General features: G+C 38.2%; 1 protein-coding gene and 1 long non-coding RNA gene across 7 annotated transcripts in view; one reads left to right on the forward strand and one right to left on the reverse strand.

Moving 5' to 3' along the window:
• Positions 1 to 13,277, forward strand: part of LOC102544289 (uncharacterized) — a 245,217-nt gene that overhangs the window by 211,132 nt on the left and 20,808 nt on the right. The gene's annotated exons all lie outside the window — the stretch shown is intronic.
• Positions 1 to 13,277, reverse strand: part of LOC107033041 (uncharacterized) — a 283,934-nt gene that overhangs the window by 5,556 nt on the left and 265,101 nt on the right. For all 4 annotated transcript variants that reach the window (XR_012062417.1, XR_012062416.1, XR_012062415.1 and 1 more), the window contains one exon: positions 7,256 to 7,386. This is a non-coding gene — a long non-coding RNA (uncharacterized lncRNA). The remainder of the gene's footprint in view (positions 1 to 7,255; positions 7,387 to 13,277) is intronic.

Raw genomic sequence — 13,277 nt, forward strand, 5'->3', positions numbered from 1 at the left:
TTAATTCCTTTAATTTTTACTTTTACGTTTATTTTCTTTAAATATGTTCTTTCTTCTAACATCTTTGTTGGATTTTTTTTTTCAATTAGGCATTAAAAGCATTTGTGCCCATCTGTGAATCTGGCTACAAGATTTAATCTGTCTATAAGTATTTACAGATTTGGTTACATTATCTTGTATTTCATTGTATATTCTTCTTTTATTTTCTGAGTTGTAATTAATTGCAGTTTTGATTTCTTTTCTTACCTACTTTGTATTTAGAAGAGGCTATTTGTTGTATTGTTATGTTTTTAATTTCCAAACAGTTTGATGCTTTTTATTTAAATTTACATGGTAAGTTTCTAACTAATTTTAATGTATTTTGAGAATGTGCTTAGCTTGTATACTTTTTTACTAAATTTTATTGAGATTTTCCTTTACGGTCTAACACATGGTTATTTATATAAATATTTAATGTACACTTAGAAAAAAAGATTATTCTCTGTAGGATTTACAACTGATACGTCTTCTTCTAGAGTATCCATTAATCCTGTCTTTATTAGTGTATTAAAATACCTTATGTCTTTGAACACATATCAAAAACTCAAGTGACTGCTTATAGTTCTACTGTAATGGCATTACAATTCTCTTATATGTTTAAGAATTTTGGACTTAAGGATATTTTTAGAGCTAGTTAGCAGTCATGGCCATGACTTTACCTTTCAGGGTATGAATTAATCATTTTTTCCTTTTAGCTTGAACACTATTTTGTATCAGTCGGTATTTCCACACGTATTGTCTTTATACTTCTATGAATCCTTGTTAGTCCAGGATGTTAGTTAAGAGCAAATCTGTAGAAAAAGTAGCAGAGTTTAACACTGATGCTGCCTACTCAATTCTCTTTCTCCGCTTCCTCATCTGTAAAGTGAGAATGTCAGTTAGGACTGCCTAGCTGACTCCAGCTCAAATTAGTTTGGCTTTATCCTGCTTCATTTCCTTGAAATGCCCTCTGCTGTGCCTCCTCTGTCTGGTAGCCTCATCCTCAGGCCGGCCTTATGCAGGGTTGTAAGGGTTCACTGCAGGCTAAGGTTTCACATCCAGAGACATGAGATCCTATTTCCATGAGCAAGGAAATGGTCTTGTCAGCGTCCCTTTTTTGCTTTCTATCTCATTGGTCTCGTAAGTGAAATGTTGGATCGGGTGTCCACGAGGCTGCTCTTAGGAGCTGGAGGGCTGGTCAGTTTTTCCAGAGCAAGGCCGCAAAGGGAGGGTTAGTCACTTAATAAAAATTAGGTCTATCAGAACGGAAAGAATAGAAATCAACAATAAATGATGATACTAGCATTTACTTCAGTTGGATGTGGGCATCTCGCTAAGGCAATTAGAAGAACGGTCTGGCACCTTGCAGATACGCTATTATTATTAACCTTTTCATATTGGTTTTTTTAATTTCCCTGTGAGCAGCCTGTACTTGAATTTTTAAAATCTAGTATGAATCTTGTCCTTCAGTAAGACAATTTATAATGTTTTCCACTGTTCCCAGCACTTCCGATGACTGACCGGTTCTGTTATCTTGTTTTATAAACTGTTGGATATTCTGCCTTCTTCTACATTTCCTTGATGCTGTGCTTTTTGCCATCTGAAATGTGTATGTTTTTTATCACTCCATGACTTCTAAATGTAACTCTTATTTTGTATTTCATTAGTGGCTAAATTTAAAAATTACTCATGTCAGCTTATGTGTTCTTCTAATCTCTTTAAAAATTAGTGTAGGAATAGTATAGAGACTTTTACTTATCCCTGTATGATGTGAAGATGAGGCATGCTTTTATTTCCCCTCCTCAACTCCCTCGTATTTGTCTGTATGATCCTGGGTAATAGAAACAAATTATTATTATTATTTTTTAAGTGGTTTAGTTTTTGTTTTTTTTCAAGAATTCACGAGACCAGAACCTTTGCCTGTTTCCCTTTGGCCCATATCATCCCACTGCCCCTCCATATTAATCTTTTTTTTCTTTTTTAAATTTTTTAATGGAGGTACTGGGGATTGAACCGAGGACCTTATGCATGCTAAGAATTTGCTTTATCACTGAGCTGTACCCACCCTGCCCCGAGTTTTCTTTCTCATTAGGGAGTGTCCAGTGCATATATCCCCTACTCTACCTGCAGTCTAGAGTCTCACTGCCATGAAACTCAAGAAAAGAAAATATAATAACAGTTTTTCAAGAGGAAACTTTAGGAAATGCAACTCTACACAGTGAAGATGACAGTTAATAATATGCTCAACAGTTTCCCCACATTTTAACGGAATCAAACTTTCCCTTTCAATAAGCAAATGGTCCAGTTCAATGATTTCCCCAAGACAAAAGGTGGTCTTATTTTTCATATGAATTAAAATATGTGCATTAAGAGACATGCAAAAATGATAGTTTGCCTTCAAATGCAGCATTCCTTCTCAAGGTTTCCACAATAAAAGTGTCGGTATGCAGTCTCAAATGGAATGTGTTAAAGGGGACAGGGGCCGAGTTTTAAAAAATCATCAAAGGGGGTCTCATCTTTTATCATTTCATTTGCTATTTGCTAAAGTCCTGAAACCTAGAATATATGATGAGATGTGTCCTTAGGAAGCCTACAGCAGGGTAGATGAGATGAGACATTAACGTAGTGGCCTCTATTTCTAAATTCCTGTACCATGGCACGTGCGTGGGAAATATAAGAGGTCTGATATTTTTGAAGTGACTGAGTTGATGGTCTTTCAGCAGAATAAAAAAATAAAGAAAAGATTATTTAAAACTTTGAATGTGGCCTCTCTGCTTTCTAGGAGAGGCTGGGGTTAGGAGGGTGACAAAGCAAGCAGTAATGCCACCAACCCCCTCCCATCCCCCATACCACTGAAGGAAGAGCCTTATGAGAGCGGAGGGCCCTCTGTGTCGGAGGAGCACATTGGTGACCTTTGTGGTACAATATATGCCCCAAGACAGTCTCCAACAGAGGGAAACCAGAGTTCAGCATGCAAGTGAATATATACAGCTGAACTCATAAGAAACATTTGGTCCTGAGATATATATTTAGGAGAAATGTGTGCATAGAAGTGACAGGTGCTTTAAGGTCAGGAAACCCAAGATCCACTATAAAGAGATCACATGGTAATACCAATGGAGTAACGATTCTCAGAGTGTTTGGATGGCCGCTTTCCTAGGAAAAAAAAATCATTATAAATACCACTTTGTTACATTTACTCTCAAGTACTGTATTCTGCAAACAAAAATCCAACTTAAATGTTATGCATTGAAAGTTTATGTTTTTGTAAGCCTATGCGATATTAATAACATGTTCACTTGCTAAATTACTTAAGAAAAATTATCTAATGATTGTTTCCAAGTAATCATAAATAATAATAACAAAAACATAGACTCAGCCATTTTACTTCTTTGTCACCTCTCCTATTTGTAGAATCATGAAACATAGGTTCTAATTCTCATTTTCCTAATGGGGGAATTGAAAGTCAAGCAGCTTAAAGTAAGTGACTGAAATGCCATTCCAACCTTGGTCATCCTGGCCTGAGTCCAATAAGAGTGCTTTTTTTTTTTTTTACCATATTCTGCTTAATGCTGTCAAAATAATTCAATGAAAATTATTTGTTTTGTTTTAGAAATACATACTTCCCAATGCTCATCAGAATCAAACACGGCAGCTACCCACAAATAATCACGTCACCTGGGTCCAGGCGACATCGATCATTCACAGGACAGTAAAGGCAGAGGTTTAAATTATTTCAAAAATCCAGAATAAGATGTCTCATGACATAGCAATGTTTGGACAGTGCTCACGATTAATCATGATTATGAATGGATGCAAATCCAGCTATGAGCTGTTGTGAATTAATACATTTCCCATTCCTGTATTTCCTCACGTGTCTTTTTCTGATGTCACTGCAGTTACCATGCATCCTTCAAGGTTACATTGATCTCACAGCTGGTATTGCTGGAAGCTGTGTTTTGAATGTGTAATTCTGGCTCATTAATGAAGGAGCTTCTGCAGGTCATTTTAAGGGAGCAACGAAACTAAAATACTACTAAGAAGTCATCACAGAACTATGAACCTGCTTGAATCTTTAAAAATCATTGAACGTGCCAAATCTCCTTGACAGTGAGCCTGGCCTTTCTCGAGCCGCTGCTCTGCCCAGCGCTGCAGTAAATACCTTGGAGGATAGAAAGACATATAAAGTATGTTGTAAAGGAGCTTACTAGCCAGGAGTGTAAGACAAAAATTAAACACATAAAACAATCACCCAGCAAAGAGGAGCCGTTATAATGAATGGCTCAATTGTGTGGCACGGCTTAGAAATGTACATATAACTCTTGAGGAAGTATGCATGCGCGTGCCATACGGGACACATCTACATATCAAAAAGTTTCAGAGGCACCGTCACTTCCCAAAGAGTTTGTTTATATCTGAGAATTTATTTGCCTCCAAATGAATCAGTTTTACTATCACCTGAGGAACTCTTGGAAGCAAATAGTCCTTAGAATTGAGGCCAATAAAACGTGCACTGATAAATTTTTTCTCGCCCTTTGGCACAGCTGTTCTGCCTGTATGATATGTGATCGCTGGGATTCAAGACCATCCTCCAAATCACTCCCCTCCGCATTGACGCAGGCGAACCCAGTATAGAGGGTGGGTCTTGTTTCTAGAAGATGTGAGGTTGCTTGTTTTTCCCCCAAATTAAACATCATGTAAATAAAACACACGTCTTGAGGGGAGTTTTCTTCTCCTGAACTCTGTCCTTATTCCCCCAGCATACTCTGGTAGTGTGTCTGGAACATAATACAATGCGCAATAAAGACTGTTTGAGATAAGACATTGTAGGAAATAGCATCAGATTATTTCTGATAATGCTTGCAAATATGTAACTACCTTATGATTAAAAGAAAGGCAGTGATAAAATGTAGTGGCTTGGCTTTGGAAAGTCCTTACAAGCGGGGAAGTTGCTAATGAAGAAGTATTATGAGCTGATAATTTGTAGAATTCCAACTTCTAAGTCAAAAGCGCAAAATTATGACTTCAAAATGGAAATAACAGTTTATCACTTAACTGGCAAAACATCTTGGGGCAGTCCTTGGATCTCTTCTTAGTCAGGGTTATGGATTGTGGAGAAAAGAATCCCCCTGGCTAGTTTAAGAGGGAAGGAATGCATTAAAGGGACTTGCAGCTGAAAGGGGGCCTGGGAAATGCCGACTCTGATTTTCCTCTATCTGTGAAGTGTCTGGAGTATCTGTTGGGTGAGCCAGTCTGTGCGATCTGGTACAGAGCTCCACGTACTATGCTCAGTTGACCTAAATTTAGGTTAATTAGAATCTTGACGTCTAAGAATCATTTGTGTTTTTTTTAACATCAGTTTTTTTTTTTATAATTTTTAACTTTTGCGAATATATCCAATAGCAAAAATAAATATATGAGTTTTGCTTCATTAAACATTCGTCGATCTAGCAAATATATTAGCAACTATGTCATTTTGGTGATTTGGAGGGAACTAAGGAGGAATCAAATAAACTTTCTGCCTTCAAGATTCTTCCATCGGGACAGTGTTGAATTTTGGACACTTTGATAATTAGTCTCATGCAGCTTTGTAACTGACCGTTATGAACTCTGTGGCATTCTATTCATATATATTTACTTTGGAATGCAGAAGAATTTTTCCCATTGAACATATGATTTTGGATATGAAATCTGGTGGAGATGCTTTGGAGGGGAAAAAAAAAGACCATTTTCCTGGAAAATAGGTGGTCAGACTTTAATAACACTGGTTGAATAGTGAAGAAATGAGTCATTGTATAGTTTGTGGGTTGCTTGAATGAATTATTATTTACTAAATTTACTAAATTACTGAATAATAAATTTTACTAAATTTTCCAGTTATTATTCACTGCTTGAATGTTAAAAAAAACAGATTAAAATTTAATCTGTCACGTTTGGAAGTCAACTAATTTCTGTGCTTGGCTTGAAAACTAAGATGATGTTCACCTTAAGGGAATCGGACTCAGGGTCTCTGGCCAGTGTTGATTAGATTCTAGAACATACACTAGGCCACCTGGGCCATGCTGGGTGGCAGTATGTGGTCAAATAAGACCATAAGCAATGGACTCTGCCGCACAGAGTGCTAACCTGTCAGGTCTCTCTCAGAATCTGGCTGGGGCCCCCGCCAGGCGGGAGATTTGTGATGAATAGCGCCCATATTGATTTTTCCATAATGGAGTGTAAAAGAAAAATGGACAGGTTTTGTCGCAGGTATTTTCACGGGGTACTAAACTGGAGGATTAGTTGCAAACAGCAGTACTGATAAAGTCTGCTGTCCATCTTGATGGTTGGGTCTTTCTATTAAAGTGACACCTAAATAACCTATTATATCCCGCCCATGGAAATTCAAATGCACCTGTCAAGTGATAAAGCACTTGCCTGGAGCGGAGCATTGTTTACATTTTCACTCTACTCCAGAAAAAGTGAGATCCTAATTATTTCTCCCACTGTAAATTAATGCTGCTGCTGATGGTTAGCATATCTCTGTATTGTTTCATCTTTCGGCAAGTTAAATAATAAAACTGATCCGTCGTGTATTACGCAACGTGTATTTGATGACGGCCTTCCCTGAGCTCTTTGGGCTCCTCTCTCTCTCTCTAAATGCTTATTTCTTCTCCAGCTTGTCTGGTCTCTGCATCTCCCGTTCTCTTTTCTAGAAATCTTAGTGGATAATCCAGTTAATTCCGGAATTTGAACTTCCACCCTCTTTAGCTTGCCTTATTTCTTCCCCTTATTGAAAAACACACTTATGATTTTTCAACCCATAACTACTTGTTTTCAATTATCTAATATGATTTTTAGTCTCCTCCTGGAGCATTTTTCTTGTTAGGTATTTCATCTCGGAAGCCATATCCTTTGGTTATATTCAGAATTTCTACCTTATAAATAATTGGGTTGATGTTCTTCAGAAAAAACTTCCCCTTTTCCTTGTTCTTCTTCTTGTTTTCTCTTGGTTAGTATTTGTGATAATAATTACATGAAATAGTGCCTGTAATAATAAGTTCTTACCACTTTCCCTGACTTACTCCACATGTTTCGCCTTCAGATACTCTTTCTTGCTCATCCTTGTACCCACCCTACTCTCTTCCAAAAAAATAATTTCTTCATGGGCAGAAAACACAGAGGAACACAGCATCTCTATGAATTCCTATAACAACCCAGTGATGGTTACCTAAAGTAACCTTAGGGATAAGCTTACCTGACAATCTGAGTCCAGTGCTTTTTTATTGTTTCCTATACATAGACACTCATTAGTTCTGTGTTCGTCTGTTGAGTGCTGTGTTCATTAAACTCCATGTGTCCAATAAGCGACCTTGGAAATAAAAGCACCTGAAAGATAAATAGTCAGAAGATCAAGCGCAGCTGCCCGTTTGAAGCCATTTCTGGAATTGTGGCTGAGACAGAACCCACGCCTCACGCACTCTGCACACAGCTTTCCCAGCTATTCTCCTAAAGTCGCCCCAGGGGCTGAAGTGATTCCCCAGTTGCTCCTCTTCTCCAGTTTGTAAATCTCAAGCCAATTTCTAGCTTAATCTCCTCTAATGCCTATTTCTTCCACAAGTAAATTCCTGCCTGACTTCGAGATATTACACCACCAAATCACTAGGAAACTTAAATGGGGCATTTTCAACATAAATAATTCAAAAATCAGTAAATATCCTCCCACTGAGGTAATTTAACAAAAGCCAAATTAATGACAGTAAGTCTGAGCTAAAATAGTAAAGCAATTTAACATCATTAGCTTTAACTCAGTTTTGAAATCAATTTTTAATCAACTTACATGTCTTTAAAAACTCTCTCCAATTTTCCTATTGCTTAAGAGATATTCATATGGTTTCTTAAAATGACTTCTAAGGGATTATACTAAATATTTAAAAAACAGGTAGTATATAATCTGTTGGTTACTGTTTTATTTGTAATTCTTTTGTATTATCTTGAAAATTCTATTTGTCGTAGTGAAAATTGGGACATGGGTTTTGTTTCCTCTTCGCCTCCTTTTCTTTACAAAGGAAGTACGTAGATTGTGCTAGTTGACTACTGGTTGAAATTTTTGATTCTTTTACTAGACTTAACAGAAAAATAATGAACCTGAGATAATTAACCAAAAATCTAAAAACCAGACAAACAACTCTGAATTGTGAACTTGTGTCTAGTTGCTGATTAGGCTGTTGATAAAAAATAAAGCTGTAGTTTTGACAGAGGTAATAACAGACTATTAGTGAAAGGTTACAAAAAAGTGTTTATTGAAAGATTCTATCAAGCTGGCATTGCTGGAAATGTGGATTAGAGCATGCTTTAATCACCCGGAAAGTGGAAGTGCTCTGTTTCATGTACGTGTGTGTCATGCTTGTGCACGTGTGTTGTGAGACAGAGCTCGAGAGAGAGCCCTGATGTCCCACTTTTATCCACCCACTCGTCCATCTGTCACTCACTCTCATGTCCAGTAACTGAACAGATGAGAGAAACCAGACAGTGCTTCATGTCATTGTAAGTCACCTGAAATAAAAAATTCACAAATCCAGCTGGTCCACACTCTTTATATCTAGAGAGACGCTGACTCTGTCTAGGAAGTGCACATCTAATAGAATTCTACAGCACATGAGTTCCACGCTCACAAAAAATCTTTCAACAAAACTCTGGGAAATATTTCTTTCCTCTAGACTCTTAAGTAAGAAGTGCTTCAGAATCAGAGTCCTGCCCCTTGAGTCTTGATTTTCTGGCTTCTAAGACGAACACATTGATGGGTCACATTTGTGTATTTTGATACTGCATTCTTTCAGATTCAAACGAAGTTGAAGAAAAAAATTCTGTTAAAAATTGTTTATCATGGCTTGCTGATCTCTAGGAACTCGAAAGACTGGAAATATTGACTTAGGTACTGTTATATCCTCAGTCTTGGATTTCTTATGTGTTCCCAACCTTGTGCATGATCATTACTCTGCTGTATTTCAGAGACGAAAATTCTCTTAGAAATCATTGAGTTCAATAACTCCATTTTACTACTTAGGAAAGTGACAAGTAAAGAATTTTGCCAAAATGGTAAAAACCCAGATCTAGAATTTTGTTCTCGTGACTACTGCAGAAGACTGCTTTCCAGAGATAGAAAGGTTAAGCTGAAACATAGGCAAAGACCAGTGGTTTGATGATATTAATATTAAAATGAATATTAAAATAATATTACCTATGTCTACAGACTTTGTGATTACACTGTGTATAATCCAGAAAATCCAATGTTTACATTTTATTGGTGTTTGGGTTTGCTTTGGTCTAAGAAAAGAACTGGAGGAAAACATTTGTTTGGTATTTTCTTATTTGCTTCTTAAAAAATTTAATGTAAATTATATGCTTTAAAGAGCTCGATTTAGGCAACCCCAGTAAGAATAATTTACAAATAAATATGTGTAAAATCCTGCATTAATGTAGGATGCACCTCACAGAACTAAAGAAATGCCACATTATGAATTTTCTGTTGACCGCACTAGTCATTCTAAACACTCCGCGTTGTGGTGTATTGCAAGCGCAAAATGAGTACATTGGTGAGCTACGTTTCTGCTTCCGAGTGACTCTGCCCCTCCTCACCTCCCCCCACCATAAGTTAGTAATTTAAAGAACAAAGAGGTTTAGTGGCCTCTCACGTGTCACTCTGAGGTGTGTGTTGTCGGCTAGAGGCTTGCTCTGCTCTCTGAGAACATGCAAGGAGCAATCCCAGATTTCTGCACTATGGGTGGGACATCACGTGGGTTTCCCTTCTCCCTAGGAGTCTTGAATTCATTTTTGCGAAATGCCTGACCATTTTTGCCGTATATATTTACATACTGCTTTGATGGAAGTTCGGAACTGTTGTTGGTTCAAGCAGGAGACTGCCGGGACTGGTGGTAGGCGTTGACTGGAATGTGGCACAGGGAAAGTCTGGGGATGCTAGAAATGCGCTACATCTTAGTCTTGGTGATGTTGTCAGTGGATATATTTTTTATCTTCAAATAAATTTTTAATAAGAAAAACAAAATATATGACCTGGAAGATGCCTTAGAAATTATTTAACTGAATTTCCTTATTTTATGGAGGAAGAGATGGAGACCCAGAGTCCATTAGTGACTGGCACTTTGGCAGTATTTTCTGCTTACTTTAAAATTTTAAACTCTTTTTAGATAGGCAGTAGAAACCGAGTTTAAGGCAGGGTTCAGGATTTGCAGATACTAACTACCATATAAATAATAGATAATAAGGTCCTACCGTAGAACACAGGGAACTCTATTCAATGCCTTGTAATAGCCTATAATGGAAAAGAATATGAAAAGGAATCTATATGTACATAATTGAATCACGATGCTGTATACTAGAAACGAACTCAACATTGTTAATCGACTAATTTAAAAAAAAAGTCTGCATTCTGGGGCCATATGTTGGCTCTACTATTTACAAAGTCTTATCTTAGATAAATTGCTTGGTCCCTTTATGCTTCAGTTTCTTTACCTGAAATCTGAAACAATAATAACCACCCAGGTTTATGGCGAGGGTTGCATGCCATAATTAGCATAAAGTGAGTCATTGCCTCTGTTAGTCTCCTGGGTTGCTACTGCAGAGCGCCACAGACTGCATGATTTCAACAACAGAGACTTATTGGCTCACATTTCTGGATGCTCAAAGCCCAAGGTCAGGGGGCTGGCAGGGCTGATTCCTCCCGCCGCCTGTGAGGAGAAGTCTGTTCCACGATTCCCTCAGAGCTGCCCGTGGCTTGCTGGCCGCTTTGGCATCCTTGCCCCATGGATGCACCCCCACTGTCTCCGCCTTCATGTTCACATGGCCTTCTCTTTGCGTGTGCAGGTCTGTCTCCGTGTCCAAATCTCTCATTTCTGTCCAGACACAGTCCTACTGGATTAGGGTCACCCTCCTGACCTCATCTTAACTCGACCAACTGCAAATAAAGTTCACTTCCCAAATAAAGCTGCATTCATGGGGACTGGGACTTAAGCCTTTGGTATCTTTCAAGAAGACACAGTTCCATCCATACCATTGTCCCAAGCCCAGGTTATCCCTCAGTACCAGCCAGTGATTCCTATAATATTGTCATCAATGTTACGCCTCCATTCAAAAATGTCCAATGGTTTCCCAGTTCTTTCAGAGAAAAAGCCACACTCCTCATGGGTCTGCGTAACCCTGCGTGCTCCACCCCGCCCTCCAGTTCTCCCCACTCTGATCTTAGCTCCTGTCTCTCCCTTTGCTCACTCTGTTTCAGTTCTTTTGGCCTCTTTGCTTTTTCCTGAACATAAAGCAAGTGGACTTCCCTCAAAGCCATGGTCGTCCTGCTCCCTCCTCTAATTCTGCTCTGTCTCTGATTATGTACACGGATCACCCCTCACTTTATTCAGACGCTGATTCAAGTGTTTCCTTCTCAGAAAGGCTTTCCCTGAACAAAGCAGAGGCTCTCAATACAACAGCAGTGAAATGGCCCTTTTTCCTCCCCGACTCCACCCGCTGCCAGTGGTCCGCTGCTCTGTTTCCTTTCGCTCCATAGCGCTTACGATATATATAGTTATTTGTGTTCTGTCTTCCTCCCCTAGAACACCGGCTGGAGTGGAGCAAGGGCTGTCTCTTTGGTTCAGTCCTGTGTTTCCACAATCCTCTGGTGCAAAGGAAGGTTTCAGTAAATCGGTTTTGCGTGGACGGCTGAGTGAATGGCCTAATGAATGAATGTGCTTTGAACAGAGCCTTTTACAGAATGAGTCCTAAATAAGTATTATTTATAATTCTTATTCTTAATTAATCTTTCCCAAAATAGTCACTGCTGTGATCAATTTTCTATATGCTATTTTCTCCTTTCTTTATCCTGCTCTGGAAATTTCATGCTCTGGGAGAGAACTATATTCAAGAAAAGGGGAAGAACGAATGTTCGTGTGTGACAATGAAATGGGGACGCCGAAACAGTCCCTTGAAATCTCAAAAGGTGTTAATTCTCTGGACACCTAGACTCACTGAGAGTGACTAAATCATAATTCGGTTAAAAGATGGATGCCAAATTCTCCGACTCCTTTTATTTGTCACATGAAAAGTGTCTCTCTTTACATGTGTGGCCTTTTTCTCTCCCTTCTTCTGAGTCAGCACAGAGGACGTATCCAGCAGAAGCGTCTGTTTCCATCCCTCCCAGGCGTGATTTATCCCTCCTCAAAATCCCTTAGACTATTTCACTTCTCCCAGGGCATTTAAAACTTACTGGTTTTAAATTATAGATATTTGCATTTGTTTTTAACTTTTCTTACTAGATTGTAAGTTTCATGGAGGCCAAGAAAACATAGTTTATCCTGTATATCTCATAGCATCTAATTTGAATGAGTGAGCCCCCAAAACATTCTTGAAATAGTTTGAATGAAAAAGTACCTAGTTTTAAAGCACAAACGACACTCATTAATTTATTATAGTTGTGAAAAATAACTAGGAAACATTTCGTGTTCCTGTAAGAGGGCAGTATTAAGTTAAATACAATCTTTTTTTGTCTTTAAACCGTTGATATCCCTATCAACTCTCTGCATGAAGCCGGACTTAGTCTTCAGTTCTCTTAGGAAGGTAGGGATGTAGTTTTTATTTCCTTTATTTCACACTTACCATCTATAAAATCAAAATAATACTTTCTTACTGGTAGAGCTTTTTTAATGAAGCAATAATTATTGGTAAATGCATTGTAATTCCTGGGGTAAAGGTTTTACATGCGTGCAAAGGGGTATTATTCTAAGAGAGTTAAGACATGGGCGATTTTTGGCATATGGGTGGAGTAGATGGGGTGATTGATAAGAAAGCAGCTGAACAAACATCACTAAGTTAAGAAATAGGGAGTTAAAACTGGCATTGTGGAAAGTTGGTAGAGAGTTCACCTCACTGATTCTTCTGAAAGAACGCCGTAGGATTAGAAAACGGACATAAAAGAGTTGTCTTGCATATTAATTTTGCGTTGGCAAAAATCAATCAATTTCAGTAGCTTCAAAGATAGCCATGACAAAAACAAAACCAAACAACAGGTTGCCTTCACTGCTGAGTCCATTTACATCACATAAATCATTTCCTTATTCTTTCAACAAATGTATATTCAGGGCCTCTTATGAGCCAAACCCTCTTCCCTTTCCTTCTGAGGCTTACATCTGTGTGCAGCAAGACAGACATAAACAAGGAAATACATGGCACATAGGTTTGGTTGTAACGCATAGTAAGTGTTACTCTGAAAACAAGGC

The sequence above is a fragment of the Vicugna pacos genome, chromosome 20, assembly GCF_048564905.1.
Source record: "Vicugna pacos chromosome 20, VicPac4, whole genome shotgun sequence".
In the NCBI taxonomy this organism is placed as follows: domain Eukaryota; kingdom Metazoa; phylum Chordata; class Mammalia; order Artiodactyla; family Camelidae; genus Vicugna; species Vicugna pacos.